This window comes from Tamandua tetradactyla, chromosome 6 (genome assembly GCF_023851605.1).
Source record: "Tamandua tetradactyla isolate mTamTet1 chromosome 6, mTamTet1.pri, whole genome shotgun sequence".
NCBI classification, from domain to species: Eukaryota; Metazoa; Chordata; class Mammalia; order Pilosa; family Myrmecophagidae; genus Tamandua; species Tamandua tetradactyla.
In genome coordinates this window covers 142,920,933-142,937,339 of record NC_135332.1, presented here as the reverse complement: position 1 = coordinate 142,937,339, position 16,407 = coordinate 142,920,933, and positions in this window count along the sequence as shown.

Genomic DNA, 16,407 nt, shown 5'->3' with positions numbered 1-16,407 from the left:
TAAGCTTTAATCAGCCAATGTACATTTCATAAGCAGTTTAACTTGTTAAAGGGGTGGGCATCTGCAATCCATTGGCAAACAATAAGAATACATCTGGAATGGGTGAAGAACAATCATTTTAAAATTCGAAGAAAAGACTGTTCTAGCTTTTCAAACCATGTACGTCTTCACAGAGTTTATTGTTCTGTCACCAGGAAATTTAATAGAATTTGAGGTGCAGTGATAAGTTTTTCAGGTTCCTCTAAAGAACTAGTCTTGTGTGTGTGTACAGAACGCACTTAAGCCGCTCTGGAAATCGGGTGACCAAATGACAGAAAAGGAATAACACACACCATTTTAAATAGACTCTTTTCAGTTGAGATATGCGTGAGCGACACCGAGCAAACGGCTCTTCGCCCCAGACGAGTCGCCAGACGGGCTTTGCCTTAGCCCACTGCAAACCCGTGTTTGGAGGCACATAGATCCTCTGCTGTGCAGTTCAAAAGTGTTCCGCCAAAAGATAATTTTGAATAAGCCACCCTAAAAGGACAATTAAATCATCACAGTCGTGTAGGGGAAATGGGCAAATATAAGCAGAAGTGTAAAAACTGTCAAAAGGTTAACCTGCGATTGGGAAGCTAGGCACAAGCTCTAAGATAATTATTTCATTAAGATAAGACCCCTTATATTTTATTTATACCGAGGTGGATAGAAATTTTCGTTCCTTTTGTAAAGCATAAGTTAGGGATAGCAATTTTTTTTTCTTTATAATATAAATTCGCAAAGATTAAAAAAGTGAGCTTGGAACGGAGACCCGAGTGTTTAATATCCAGCAGTATTGCTTCAATGTAAATTTAACAAACAGCATGGAAATAGCAGAATGCCTAAGAGTTCAGAGGCTTTTAAAAAAAATAGAGAACATTTTCCCTAGTGGGTTCAATAGGGGTGCTTTCATTTTAGCGCTAAGTCCTGGGCCCCAGCTGCGGGGATGCCTGCGGTCCCCTCTCTCCAACCGCCTCATTCCTTCCGCAGCTTTTCTCAATTTGGGAGATTTGAAGGGAACTTTCTCTTCTTTCAGAAGCCCCAGGACGCACTCTCACGGGGAGACCTGAAGGGTGTTCCTCCGTATTTCCTTTTCAGCAGAAAGGAGGCAACTCTCCTGCCGCGGGCTTCACACCTTTCCCTCCCGGTGGGTGTGTACGTTGCGTGCGGAACCTCCTGCTTATCTTGCCGGGTGGGCAGACTCTCCAACCACTTACAAGCTGCGCCCTCTTTTCACAAACCTTCTGAGTCTGGGTTTTTCCATAACGTGTTTACCTCGTTCCCCCAGCTTACGAAGTTCCAAAATGGAGTCTGGACCCACGGCGGCCCGAGCACTGCGGTGGTTGAAAGGTAGGGAAGAGTTGGCGAGCTCCGGACTTTGGGGGGGAAGCAGCACGTCTCGGTAGTGCCTTGGCAGCAGCCAGGCTGGACAGCGGCGGTGGGCAGGTGCGCCCCAGGCGGGGAGTGAGCCGAAGTCCTGAGCGCTGTGCGGCGTTGCGCACTGGGCGTCCACCGGCCACCCTGCGCGGGGTCTCGAGTTTCTCCGCCTTCAGCTCCCCCCGAGCCCCTAGCGGGGGCCGGCAGCTACAGCGCACACATTGCGGAAGCCCACCCACGAGCAGCTTCACCCGCTGGATTCCCGGGCCACAGCGCCTGGCGCAGAGTGGAGGTCACCCGGCCCACGGGCGGGAAATAGGACCCCCGCGCGCGGAGGAGAGGGAGCTCCGGATCTGGAGCAGCCAGCTGCGCTCCGAAGACTAAGTCTCGGCGCAGCGGTCCCGCTCTGCCTACTCCCTCCCCGAGCTGCCCTGCGGGTTCACTCAGACATTTCTGCCAACCCGGTCATCTACTGTCCTCGCAGCTCTGCGCTTTCGACACCCAAGGACGCTTCCAGAGAAATGGCTAACTGACTAGGGGCGCACGAGCAGTTGCTGTCCGAACTCGAACCGCTGCATGTTATTCCTCTAGAAGAATGGGAGAAGGTCTGGGAGAGGAAACGCTGACGAGATGGAGGAGCCAAGCACGCAACGCAGGCCCCTTCTCCCCGGCCCACCCAGGGGCTCTGCCAGCTAAGCAGCAAACAGGTGTCAGACCTAGAATTTCTTGAAATTGACTCCGAGCTTCTCCCGCTCTGACCTTGCGCTGCAGACAACATAAACGTTTAGCATTTAAGAAACTAATTATAGAAACCGCATCTTTTCCCAGGGATCCCAGATACAACCACCTCTGCGGGGCGGAGACATTTTGCATTTGAACTTCCCGCACTATTTGCCGCCTTTCACGGATGCCCAGAGGAATTGGGAGCCCAGCTGGGCATGAGCACTCCAGCCCCGCAGTGGACATAGTGAGGAGGTCGGTGGGAACACAGGGAGCATCGCGGGTACTTCGCTCAGTGTTGAGAGTCTGTAGGGACCAAAAGACTAAGAATTTTATCTGTTTTAAAAAGCAAGTCCAAGTCCTTGCTCTCAACAGGGATGGGGAAGGAGCCGCTTTTGAGAGCTCACGACCAGCGGGAAGAGCCGCAGCTCCCCCTGGAGGCGCTGTCCGCTCACTGCGTGGCGCGGGTGCTGGGGGCGTCCCCTCCATTTGCCAGCTCGAGGGGTCAGTGTGCTGCAGCCAGCGCCCGCACCCGCCCATCAGTTCCCTTCACCTGGACTCAGGCCTCTTTGCTACGAACGGAGGGTCGTGTGCGCGGCAAGAATGCTGGGTAGAGGGCCTGCGCCTGTTGTCAGGGCCAGTAAGCCGCTATACACCTACCCAGGGGTGGGGGTGGTTGTGGGGCCCCCCGCGTGGTATCCCCCACTCCCAGCGCCTCCTCTGCTGGCGGGCTTCTAAAATGAACCTTCGGACCCACGACGCCGCTAGGGACAGCCCTGAATTCCCAGGGCAGGGGAATACATTAGTTCTGACCCCAGCGCGGGGAGCGCGCAGGAGGTCGCTGAGAATCAGCTCAGATTCTAGCAGATTGAAGGCCCCAGACATTGTTCCTGGAGAAAGAGGCAAAATGGGTTTTTCAGGAGATCACATCCGGAAAGACCGTTCCACTCTGGGCGACTTACCCCTCAGCCACCCCTGGAGGTATGGATCCGGTAGCGCCAGAGCTGGCAGAAGCGCGTTGCTAGCCGCGCTTCGCAAGCGAGTCTGTACTGGGTCGCGACGCCTAAGGACCGCTCTCCGCTCCCAGTAGGCCAGGCCTTCCCTCTCAGCCACCCAGGGTCTGTCCTACCCCGCCAAAGGGGTGAGGAAGACTTGTTGGGTCCATGGGCGTTCTTTTTGTGCCTGCGCCCGGCGCTCAGCTTCTTTCCGCGGGAGGAGGTGGTGGGCGCCTTCCCGACCCCAGCACTGCGGGGCGCCGAGTAACTGAGAAGGGAGAGTTAACGGGCCGTAGCTGGGAGTGGGCAAGTCTGGGGTCAGAGCCCTCCGTGAACCCGTGTCTAGTCCGGGTTTGAATTTTCCGGGGGAGGCCCGCCGCGGCGGCGAGGCCCAGAGTCTGTTTGAGGCTGCCTGGGGTCGGGTGGTGGGGGTGGGGGTGTGAACCGAAAGCTAGCCGCCGGGTGCAGAAGCGGCACTAGAAGGTAGAGCGTAGCCCCGCCCCTAGAACCCCACGAGTTCGTGGGAGGAGGATGTGGCGGGCTGGCTTGGGCACGTGCCGGGCTCCGCAGTGTAGAGGCTCGCGGCGTCCTGCGACACCAGGTCTCAGGCATGTAGAGATGGGACGCGCTTTCCCTTTCCGGCGCCCCCAGGAAGGCGAATCTCTTGCAGTTTGCATCGCCAGAGAAAGCCATCATCTCCTGTACTCCCAGGTTAAAGGACTTTTAAATTCATGGCATTTTTATAACGGAGTCGGTCGCGAGGAGACCAGGCTTACAGACGACAACGACAGCGGAGAGCAAAACCGAGACGCCTATCGGGAGGGAGCGCCCAGTGAATGGAGCCCCACCTGCCCAGTGTGGGACATACCTGCATGCGCTCCGAAAGATCATCCTCAGAAAAGGCTGGGGCACAGTCTGCAAACCTGTATTTTTATTAGCCTTTTACTTAAAAACAAAGCAATTTAGTTGCCAACTCTTAAAATTGGGTTAATTCAAACGAAAATCTTAATTTCCATTGAACCCCATACCTAGGTGGCAGTGAACTTACTGGAGTTAGCTGAGCAGCTCTGCTCTCCGATCGCCACAGTTTGTTTAAAAACTTCCAACCCTCGAATACCTTGGAATTTCCAACTCTAGCTGCAGGAGTCGTTTCTCTGGAGCTCTGGGATCGGTCCAAAGTTTCTCTGGAGCTCTGGGATCGGTCCAAAGTTACCGTCTAGAGTAGGGACCGTCTAGGTTCTCTAAAGTGTGGTCCATCAGTATCGGCATCGTCTGTAACATGTTAGGAATGCAAATTCTCGGGTCCATCTACTGAATCAGAAACTCTGGGAGTGGGCCCAATAATCTGTGTTTGAGAAAGCTCTCCAGGTGTTTTTGCTGCACGCTAAAGTGTTGAGAACCACTGAACTAAATCTAGTTGACATTTGGGGGCAATCGCTGACGCGCATGCCTCTCTTTCCTTCCCTTCTCTTCTCTTCCTTCCTCCACCTCCTGCGTTTCTTCTTTCCCACTAGAAAACACACGCAAACATCTGGTCTAGGGCAGTTTATTCATTCATCCACCCATTCATTCATTCGCTCACTCATTCGTTCATTTAACTTTACAGAGGCACCTCCCTAGTCCTGGGAAACATACTGAAGATTCTTAGATGAATGTGGCAAGATCCCTCCCAGCAAGAAGTTGAGTCTGATGTGTGAGGAGGAGCGTGGGAGAGGAAGCAATCGCAGTTATTTTGGCCAGCTTTTGTTGATTATTATACTCTAATACGAGGTTCCATTTGATTTCATGAACTGTTTCTGTAGGGATCATTTTGCAGTTTCTGACCTTTGGGGACCCTCCCCTCCCATCCGCTGCCAGGTTGACATTCTTCTATTTCCATCAAGTTTTAGGGATTCTATGTGTTGGCTGCACACACGTCTACATACCTTGACCCTCCCTACCTGCCCTCCCTCCCTCGGGTGGGGGTGCGCGGCGCGGTGGGTGAGGAAGTGGCACACCCGGCTAAACCATGTAGAGCAAGGTTTAGCGCGGTTTCTTACCCTGACCACGAGCCTCTGTGCCCACTGGTTTGCCCGAAGGTGCCTGCGGTGGAGGCTCTCAGGACAACTGAAACTGACACGCGTGTTCAGCTCACCGACGTTGTCCGCGCTGGCCCCCACCGTGGGTTTCCTGTGTTCTAACGCAACTGCCCAGATCATCGCGGCCACTTTTACCTGGGCGTTGACGCCACGATTCCCAACCCCATTGGTTTGTCCTCTTGAGACTGGGTAGTACTTACTTCTTCCCTTTCGTTTCCTTTGGGAGCATAAGCACAGACCCACTCCCACTGCTCCCACCACTCCCACCTAAAATCCGAATGAAACTCGCACTTTCTGGTCTTCTTTTACCTAATTAACTTCTTTAAAAGTTCATTCTGCATTTTCGCCCTAAGACCTTGAGACGAATTTCTGTCCTCAGTCAGTTGAAGAGCTGCCTCTAATTGGGCCATTTGTTTCCCTCTGAAATTTTTTATTTGTGGGCAATGACAGCAAGTAGAAGGGGCTCTTGTACACAGTGGCCAGTCCCTCAAAAATCGGGTCCAACTTGAAAGCCTCTTGTCTCTTTTCACATTCAGGATAAAAAGGTTTCATTTTAGTGAGTCAATGCAGGGGCAGGGAAGTCACTGAAAATGTGCACAAGACAAAAATGAGTTTCAAATTAACTATAGTTATAAATTATATAAAAGTATTCAGCTCCTGAAGGGATACAGATTGTGCAACAGAATTGAATATAAAAACTAAGAAATGGACAGCACAATACTACCTAACTGAAATACAATTATGTTAAAACACTGAATGAAGCTGAATGTGAGAATGATAGAGGGAAGAGGGCTGGGGACATAAATGAAATCACAAAGAAAGATAGACGATAAAGATTGAGATGGTATAACTAGGAATGCCTAGAGTATATAATAATAGTGACTAAATGTACAAATTTAAAAAATGTTTTTGCATGAGGAAGAACAAAGGAATGTCATTACTGCAGGGTGCTGAAAATAGAAGGTAATTAACATTTTAAAATTTCAACTTATGTGTGAGACAAAAGCAAAAAATGTTTATTTGGTACAAAATTTATATTTTGACTAGTGCATCTCCTGATATAACTTATGTAGATAGTGGGTTGAACACCATAAGTACATGGAACCTTGGGTAGGACATGAGATTTTGTTGGTTTGTCCAGAGCGATGCCCCGATGAACCCCCGAGTGATTTGATCAGTGAGTGGAAAAGTATTTGCAAAGTCTTAGTGAGAACGGGGAAAATTCAACCTCCCCAAGTTGAATTCTTGATGTTCTTGCAAGTAGTGTGAACAACCAAAGCTATAGGCTGAGCCCCCAGTCTTGGGGTTTGTTCATATGAAACTGAACCCCACAAAGGATAGGTCAAGTCTACTTAAAATTTAGGCCTAAGAGTCAACCCCAAGAAAACCTCTTTTGTTGCTCAGATGTAGCCTCTCTCTCCAGACAACACAATAAGCAAACTCACCATTCTACCCCTGTCTACGTGGGACATGACTCCCAGGGGTGTGGACCTTCCTGGCAATGTGGGACAGAGATCCTAGAATGAGCTGAGAATCAGCATCAAGGGATTGAGAAAAACTCTAGAATGAGCTGAGAACCAGCATCAAGGGATTGAGAAAACCTTCTCGACCAAAAGGGGGAAGAGGGAAATGAGACAAAGTGTCAATGGCTGAGAGATCCCAAACAGAGTCGAGAGGTTATCCTGGAGGTTATTCTTACGCATTAAGCAGATACCACCTTGTTATCCAAGATGTAATGGAGAGGCTGGAGGGAACTACCTGAAAATGTAGAGCTGTGTTCCAGTAGCCATGTTCCTAGATGATGATTATATAATGATATAGCTTTCACAATGTGCCTGTGTGATTGTGAAAACCTTGTGTCTGATGCTCCTTTTATCTACCTTGTCAACAGATGAGTAGAACATATGGAATAAAAATAAATAATAGGGGGAACAAATGTTAAAATAAATTTAATTTGAAATGCTAGTGATCAGTGAAAGGGAGGGGTAAGGGGTATGGTATGTATAATTTTTTTTCTCTGCTTTTGTTTTATTTTTCTGTTGTCTTTTTATTTCTTTTTCTGAATTGATGCAAATGTTCTAAGAAATGATCATGATGATGAGTATGCAACTATGTGATGATATTGTGAATTACTGATTATATATGTAGAATGGAATGAGCATATCTTAAGAATGTTTGTGTCTCTTTCTTGTAATATATATTTTTTAATTAATAAAAAAAGTATTCAGCTCCACTTTGACAGAATTGCTATTTTAAATTGACCTTTTCTTATGGGGATTTTCAAAATATAAAATGTATAATGGTCAGAAACATGATAATCTCTTTACAACCAGTGATCATATTTCTTAACAGGATTTTGCTTCCCAGTGCAGATGGTTTGACATAGTAACATTCAAAGCAGTCAGTGCTGAGTTAGGAAATGCCAAGGCCAATATTTGAATGCAGATACAAGTTTTAACAAAGGAAAATGTGTATCCCCATAGCTGTTTGCATGTGAATATTCTCCAGAGGATTAATACACAATTCTTGAATCCAATCCAAGTCAACCAACTCTTTAAAAACGGTGCCAATTCACAAGGCTCATGCAATCCCTTGTCAACAAATATTTTTGAGTGTCTACTATATACCAGGTACTAGGCAATTGTATTATTGTTTGAGATCCTGAGTTTTTGTTCTGACTTGGGGGTGGGAGCGAGGGCATGGAAAATGGGATTTTAAGATTGGTTTCCCAAGTTTTGTTAAATTGTTAAAGTATTTGTATATAATAGCAATCTTTAAAACATTTATTGAACTCTCTCTTACATTTTTAGGTCATTCTTTACACAGGGTTGAGGAGAGAAAGTTAGGCTATTATTAGCCAGCTCATTTATTGTAAAGCGAAGGCCAGCACGAGCTTAACTTTTGGCTTTCCAACTGGAAGGCCTTAATATCATGACAACATTTTACAATAATGTTATTTCCATCATGCCAGGTGATAATTTAGGGGTAGATTTTTTATGATTGGTGACCATAGCTCACTCAAAAATCTATAAAGAGACACGGAAGGTAAAAAAAAAATCACTTTTTCCTTTGACATCTTAGCTAGAGGGAGGTAGATAGTAAAGGAAGTGGCAGATAGCTAGGCTGGCTTCATCCTTATGTTTCTTGGGAGAATTCGGAGTAAGACAAAGCTCAGACTCTAGCTTCAAGGAATCCAGGTCTTATAAGATGTAAAGAGCTTTATTATTCTTCCTTGCCTTCAAGTCCAAAACACAGATAACTTCAACGGCCTTATAACCATACTGCTACGAGAGGCTAAGAGGCTCCATTCTGCTCATATCTCATATTCTATCATAATGCCTGGTTTCACTGCATGTCTCAGCCACATGCTCCATTTGACAGCTCCCTGACCCCTTTCCCCATGTCTTCTCCTCTTACACCCTCCTCTACCCTTGCTTGGCAAGTGGGCCTGCCTCCAGGAATCAGACTGTGTGGATGTTATGGTGTCAGGACACCCGGCAGCAGTGTTTCTGACATGTGCTAGAGCACATTTGCCCTTTCCTTTCCTTGGAAAAGTACACAAAGTTCAAGTTTCTCCCAAGCCATGAGGCACACATCCAAATGCCCTACGTGGTAGGCCCGCCCAGGCCCAGGAGAGCATGGAGGAGAACACAAGTGTGTCATATGGGTGTGTTCTCCCGTCCTGTTCCCCTCATCTTTGACCACATTCCTTTGACAGACTATATGGCCTGGGAGTGACCTGGAATATATAAAGATCATTAGTTTATAGAGACTTACAGAACAAGAGAGCAATGGCAGAGTGGGATTTTGGATTTGTTCATTTAGTCAACATATATTTATTGAGAATGTTCAGTACGGTAGGCCCTGTGGTGGGTGTTACGAATACAAATGAACAAGGAGCTATGCTGTAGTGGAAAGACGGACAAATAAATAAGCTATTGTGATACAGTATGAATCAGAAAACCTGGAGCCAAGGGTCCCCAATCAACAGCGCTATTCTCTTGAGCAAGTTGCACCTCTTGTGGAAGCCTCAATTTTTAAATTGGCAAATTAAGGATATTCTGGGGCTTATATGTCATGGATACATATAGATACTACTAGTAGTTATGATTCTCTTTCACTCCTTAGCATGAAGTGACCATGTCAGCACATAATTATTCTTCCCGTTCCTACAAGGATTTGGAATGGAGACTGAAGGGAAGAAATGTGACATGGCCTAGTATCTAGATTTCAGGGGTAGACAAATTAAATCACTGCAACAAGTATTTTTAGAGAAAAAGTCATCTGCTTTGACAGTAAGACTTTTGTCAGAAGAAATTGTTTTCATTCTCATTGTTTACTGAAAAATAGGACAGTGTTGTACTCTGTTGTTTCATTTTATTGCAATTAGAGAATACGTATGACTTCAAAGTCTTAATTTTGGATGGCCCTTTCCTAGGATACAATAAAGCAATTAATTCTAGGATGTTGATATATGAGGCATTAAGGGGCAGGATATTGTATTAGAATATGAGTGAGCTGTGCATATCAGAAAATTCACAGTAATATGGGCTTACATAAAAAGAAGTTGATTTCTCTCTCACATAAACATAGGTAAGCTAGAGTCAATATGGTGAATGACTTCTCGATTATCAGGTACTCATGCTCCTGTCTTGTTGCTGCACCAAGTTCAAGATATGTCTTTCGCTTTATGGTCCAGCCAGCAGGAAGGAGGGAGGCCTGAAGAAATTTCCTTAAACAGACCCCGCAGAAACCAGACTTAATCACATAGCCATCCTAGCTACAATGAGACTGGCAAATGGTCACCATGTACCCAGCTAAAATTCAGGTTTCTATTATTATAGAAGAAAAGAATGGATATTGGGGGACAACCAGCAGTCTTTCCCGTAGATGTCTAGGCCTGATGCTTGGTTCTGTTTATTTGCTATTTCATAGGTGTTAACACCATACTCACGGTCATTGATTCTGGACAACTTCCAATGTCCCCCTTGCTGCTTTTTATGGGTTTTAAGCATTATATGGGGTGGCAGGATCAGAATTCTGTCATGGGACCCCTGAGCATATTGCCAACATTTGCCTTTTCCTTGCTCACTCTTTTTGTTGTGGCATGTGACTTTCTGCTTACAGTGAGAAGGTGTGTCAGGCTGGAAGAGTAGAGGTGTCAGGAGCCTGGCTGGAGATGCTTTCATGGTGGATTGTGGGAGGTGCCACTCATACCATGTGGCAGCACTCCCTTTGTGGGGCACGTCCTGTGGTGTCTGACGCGCCGAGTGAATGCTCTTCTGCAGCAGTACTTCTTCTTTCCTTGGATGAGAAACAAGGTAGTACATATTAGTGGAAAATTCCCTGTATTGAAGGCCAGCAGGCTTGGTGGACAATTGCAGAAGTGGAGAACTGCCTTCTTAGAGCCTCACAGCTCAGGTTACCCTGAGGGGCAGAGTTGAAACTGCAAACAGACCCCCCACATGGCCGGCTTCAGCTGGAGCCCAAGGACAACCTCCAAAGATAAGTGTGGAGATACTTAATTACCATTTCAAGTTGTCCTGACCTGACCTCTCTGTCTGGTGGGTTAACTTTGCTTCTGAGCCTTATCCTGTGTTAATGCTTACAGGGCTAATTCTCCCCTCCAAGACTAGGAGGATACTTAGTAACAAGACTTTCCCAGTGTAGAGGGAGAGGTGGTGGGTGTGTGGGTGTGTCAGGGGTGGCGTGGGCAGAAGGGCCCACAGCTCCCCAGTTTCACCTGGGGTAACTCTTCCAGCTAAGCATGGAGGTTACATGTAGGTCATTAATGCCAGTACACAGGGATGAGGACCCTTTCCTTCAGAAACATCTGGAGTGACACTGAGAACATACTTATACACATTTCCACAAGCCCCGGGGGAATCCCATGCCTGAGAGAACTAGCTGGATAGTTCCTATTACACATTTATTTCCTCAAAAGAGTTATTTTATATTCTACCCTGTAATTCAATTCTTTTGGCTCCCCACCCTGATATAAAGGAAAAGAACATGCAGTCCAAACAATTTTTGAAACGAAGTTTTTTCCTCCAAAAACTAAATGTGCACAATTTGTGCAGATTTTACACACATCTGTAAGCTATGACTTGTTTACACCAGTGCTTACAATATTTTAAAAATAAAGTATAATGTTTTTTAGTCTGTATACACCAGCATTTTCTTTTATCAACCCCCCACATACAAATGTATTTTCTCGTTTTAAGGTGTAATTATATGTCTAAATAGTAATGTATACAATCAATGGATGGGAAGGACATGTGTGTTTTACAGCAAAAATACTGAAAGGATATAAAATACTCATACTGATTCTTTAAAATACAGTAACTAATAACCTGTAAAGTTAGAAAAGGCCACCTAAGTAGGTCTGACCCTATTCTATGTGCTGGGGGTTAGAGGATGAGAAAGAACATTGGAGATGACACAATTGAGTCCTCTCATTTTAACTATGTGGCCACAGTGGCTCAAGGAGGAAAGCAATTTTCTTAAACTAGTTGACTTTTCCACAGCTACTTGGCACAGAGCTAGGACTTCTGGTTTCAGGTGAGGGCTCTTTTCTGTTTCGTCTCACAGCCTCATCTAGATTCAACCTGGAATTTGGTTCCAGGAAAACATGTTGACTTGATCCCAACAGCCTGCTGTACCACACTGAGAGTCTTCTAGCTCCTGAGATCCAGCCTCAGCTGCTGGATCTTCCAGTGCTTTGCTTTTCAAAATGTGGTTTGAGGACTAGCAGTATTGGCCTCAACTGATGGCTGGTTAGAATCTCAGGCTCCCTCATAGATTTACCAAATAAGAATCTGAATTTTAACAAGGTCCCAGGTGATTCTCATGTAGATTGAATTTGGGAAGAACTGCTCCAAGCCCTGTGCCTCTACTACCAGATTGTTTTCTTAAAGACCTGTTAATCATTTTGTTCTGATGCCTTAAGAATCCACAATGGCTCCCAATGCCCACCTGTTCCTATAGGAATGTTTTGAAAGTCCAGTCCCAGTCTATCCACTAAACCTAGGGAGTAGTTTCACTGGTCACATACTACACTTTCTCTGTATATGGACCAAGGAAGCTGGATATTTAAGACCTCCATAGTGGCTAACTTTCATGGATCCTTAAATTGGCTGTTTGAACACTATTGATCCAAAATGCTGCTTCGGAATAATTAAGATTAGGTAAACTTTGACAAACAGAACTCCCTCCTGCTGCCTTGTTTTTCTCAGGTGTCATATCACTAAAGTTGTTTTTCTACTAACTATATTTTCTTTTTTATTTCTTCACATTTCATTGGCTTCTCATTAGCTCTCAAATTGAGAAGATAACTTTGCATTATTGCTAAATTTCCTCTTCTGCTCCGCCCTCTTAATCATTATTTCCTAAAGGAATAAGCTATCTGAGACACCTATTAAGATCAGTGGGAAATCTGGGCATGAGGTTGATGTGGCTGCAATATCTGCCTTTATACTGATCACCAGGATTGATTTGCTAAATTGGTTTGCCTACTGCAAATCTCCACCTACCAAAAAAGTCCCTCCTAAAGTTTGGAAGCTTTGTTCAAAGAAAACAACCTACCCAGACAGAAAACCATTAGTCATGGTAAAATCAGTTAATGAGCTCCACTTTTTTTTTTTTTAAGTAAAAGCAAGAGTACTTGACCATTGTTCTCAGCTCTCAATTATTGAGCCAACAGATTGCAGGAAAGGGGATTGTCTACCAGAAAGTAGTCTAGTTCAGCAGCATGGTTTTTGTTCTGAGTGGCCCCCCCAGTTAGAAAGCAAAGATTTAGCACAGGGCCAGTCATCAAGTTTTTTTTTTTGTATGTAGAAAAGGCTGTTCCCAAGTGCTGGTGTCTCTCCTGGCTGTTCAGTGTTACCTTATTACAGCAGTGATGTTATCTGCTGAGTATCTATCTGGGTTTACCACTGACCACAGCAGAGGTCTGGGCATTATTTGCTCTCCTGATTTTCTTCTCCTTTTTTTTTATAAGTTAAATATGTGCAAATGGATTTGGCGTTCTGGGTGGGGGCAGGGGGGAGGGTAGGGGTGGTTACTCCACCAATTACAATGTATACTTTTTCAGCATTGTAGTACTTCCATAATGTAGACTTTTTTGATCTGTATGCTTGCATTTTTGTTTTCTGGCTTATTGTTCTCTATCCTACAATTGTTCTATTAATTTGATAGTGTATGGTTTCAGCCAAACATTTGTTCCAAATTCTGCCAGATTGAGGGGGAAGTTTCCGACAAAACCCTGCCAGCAGAACTTCTCCCACTCATGCCAGGGCCTCTGCACCATCTCCTCAGGGGCCTTCAGGGGCTAAACTCAATCATTAAGTAGACCCCAGTTCAGCTCCCTTCAAGGATCCCTCCACATTCTGTGACAAGGGACATCTACAGGCAATTCTGGGACCAGCTCCTAGGCAGCAGCATGGATCAAACAGAAGCACTGGGTTAGGAACCTGATCTGAGTGTTGAGAAAGTACAGAAGCCTGGGGGGTTCAGCTCCATTCTTCTTGGGCTAAGCGTTTTCCTTCAGGCGCTGCACAGGCCGATTCACCCCAGCATGACTTTCACATTCCACTCGAGTAGTCTGCTTTTGTAATTCCCTGGGGAATCTCATGAGTATAGAGGTCACTGTCTCTGAAAGTTAAGCTTTAAAGTTAATTCCCAAGATAAATAGAGCAAATTGACACCACTTTGGTTGTAATTTTTTCTTGCTTCCAACTCTAGAAGACAAGAGTGAACCAGCTGCTCGACGGGGTTCCTGGAAATTCAAGAAATATTGGCCTTTTACTTTTTACCTTTCTAAATGAAGCAATTTGGGGCCATCAGAAACAACAAAATCCATGTAAACATCTACAATTTTGCTTGCATTTCAAGAGGACAGACAACCACTGTTTCCATTTTTTTAAAAAGCTATCTAAGCAGTGGTTTCTTTTTAAACTGGAATGGTAGAAGGTTGTTATCTTTTTAATTCAGACCTTATAGCAGAAAAGCTGGGTTTCCTTGAGAGCTGTATTATTCAGTAAACATACTTTGCATGGAATAGGGAAAGTAAATAACTGAACACATATTTTATATTACATGAGGGTTCGGGGGACTCGAAGCTGTAGCTCTGGGAATGGAGTTTGGGGCCTGGGGTGGCAGCTGCAGTTTCTGGCTTTCTCCTCTCACATTGAGAGCATGGGAGAGAACAGGAACCTAGAGATCCCAGCAGGAACCCAGATACTGAGAGGAGTTGAGGTGCACTGAGCACAAAATGAAGGCTCTGTTATTTTGGGCCTCAGCTAGCAGAAACACAATTAAGATTTATAGAATAAAATGTGAGCCCCACCCGCCCCCCAGAAAAAAAAAAGCGAGCCCATGTAGGGGCCCTAGAGATCTACTCCATGGTTTCCTAGATGATGTTCAGGACACCTCAAGATTTTAATAAATTTGCTGAGGAAAAGAGATTTGAAATTCAAATAAGTTTGAGAAAGCTTGTATACTATATCCCCTACTGGAGAATCAAAAAGTGCATTAGCTTTGAGAAATCCTATGGTAAGGAAATCTTTTTAGTACAATCTTCCCCGCTCCTTTTTGATATTAAGAGTTCCTTCCAGCCACAAAGTTCTACAGGTTTTTGCTGCCCAAGCACTTTCTGCTTTTCAAGCTAGTTCATTTGGTGACAGAGAAAATTGTGATAATTAATTTAGATTAAAAAATTGGTTTATAACACATGCAAAACTATTTGAATTTATTTTCCCTGAAGATCAGGAACAAGACAAGGATGGCTACTGTCACCACTATTATTCAACATTGTACGAGAAGTTCTAGCCAGAGCAATCAAGCAAAAGAAAGAAATAAAAAGCATCCAAATTGGAAAGGAGGAAATAAAATTATCCCTATTTGTAGATGACGTGATCCTATAAATAGGAAATCCCACAGAATCCACGCAAAAGCTACTAGAGCTAATAAATGAATTCAGCAACGTTGCAGGGTACAAGATAAACATGCAGAAGTCAGTTGGGTTTCTATATAACAGTAATGAACATCTGAAAAGAAAAATAAAACAGTAGCATCTAATAAGAATAAAATACTTAGGAATACATTTAACCAAGGAAGTGAAAGACTTGTACAGTGAAAACTGTAAAACACTACTTAAAGAAATTAAAGACGACCCAAATAAACAGAAAGATATTCCATGTTCACAGATTCAAGAACTTAATATTGTTAAGATGTCAATACTACTTAAAGTGATATTCAAATGCAGTGCAATCCCTATTGAAATTCCAGCACCTTTTTTGCAGAAATAGAAAAGCTGATATTCAAATTCATACAGAATTGCAAGGGACCCCAAATAACCAAACAATCTTGAAAAAGAAGAACGAGGTCAGAGAATTCACACTTCCTGAGTTCAAAACTTACTACAAAGCTGCAATGATTAAAACTATGGTACTGACATAATGATAGACAGATAGACCAATTGAATTGAATTTGAGAATCCAAAGTTAAATCCACACATCTAAGGCTAGTTGATGTTTAACAAGGGTGCCCAGTCCATCAATGGGGAAAATAATTGTCTTTCCAACAAATGTTGATACAGCTGGAAATCCTCATGCAAAAGAATGAATGTGGACCCTTACCCCTCACCTTATACACAAGTCAATTAAAAATGGATCAACAACCTAAATATAGGAGTGAATACTATAAAACTCTTATAAGAAAACATAGGAAAATATCTTCAGGACCTTGTTGTAGACAATTAAATTTTAGACTTTACTCCAAAGCAAAAGAAAAAAATAGATAAAATGGACTTCATCAAAATAAAAAACTTCCTTGCATCAAAGGACATTGTCACAAAAGTAAAAAAAAAAAGCAATCTACAGAATGGAAAACATATTTATAAACCAAATATCTGATAAGCATTTCATATCCAGAATGTATTAAAAAAAACTTTCACAATTCAACAAAAAGACAGTCCAATTAAAAAATAGGCCAAGGATTGAATAGACATTTTCCCAAACAAGATATTGAATGGCCAATAAGCATATGAGAAGATGCTCAACATTATTAGCCATTGGAGAAATGCAAACAAGCTATGATGAGATACTCCTCGTACCCACAAGGTTGGATAGTATTTAAAAAATTGAAGATAAGTTTTGAAGGATACAGAGAAATAGGAACCCTCACACATTGTTGTTGGGAGTATAAAATAGTGCAGC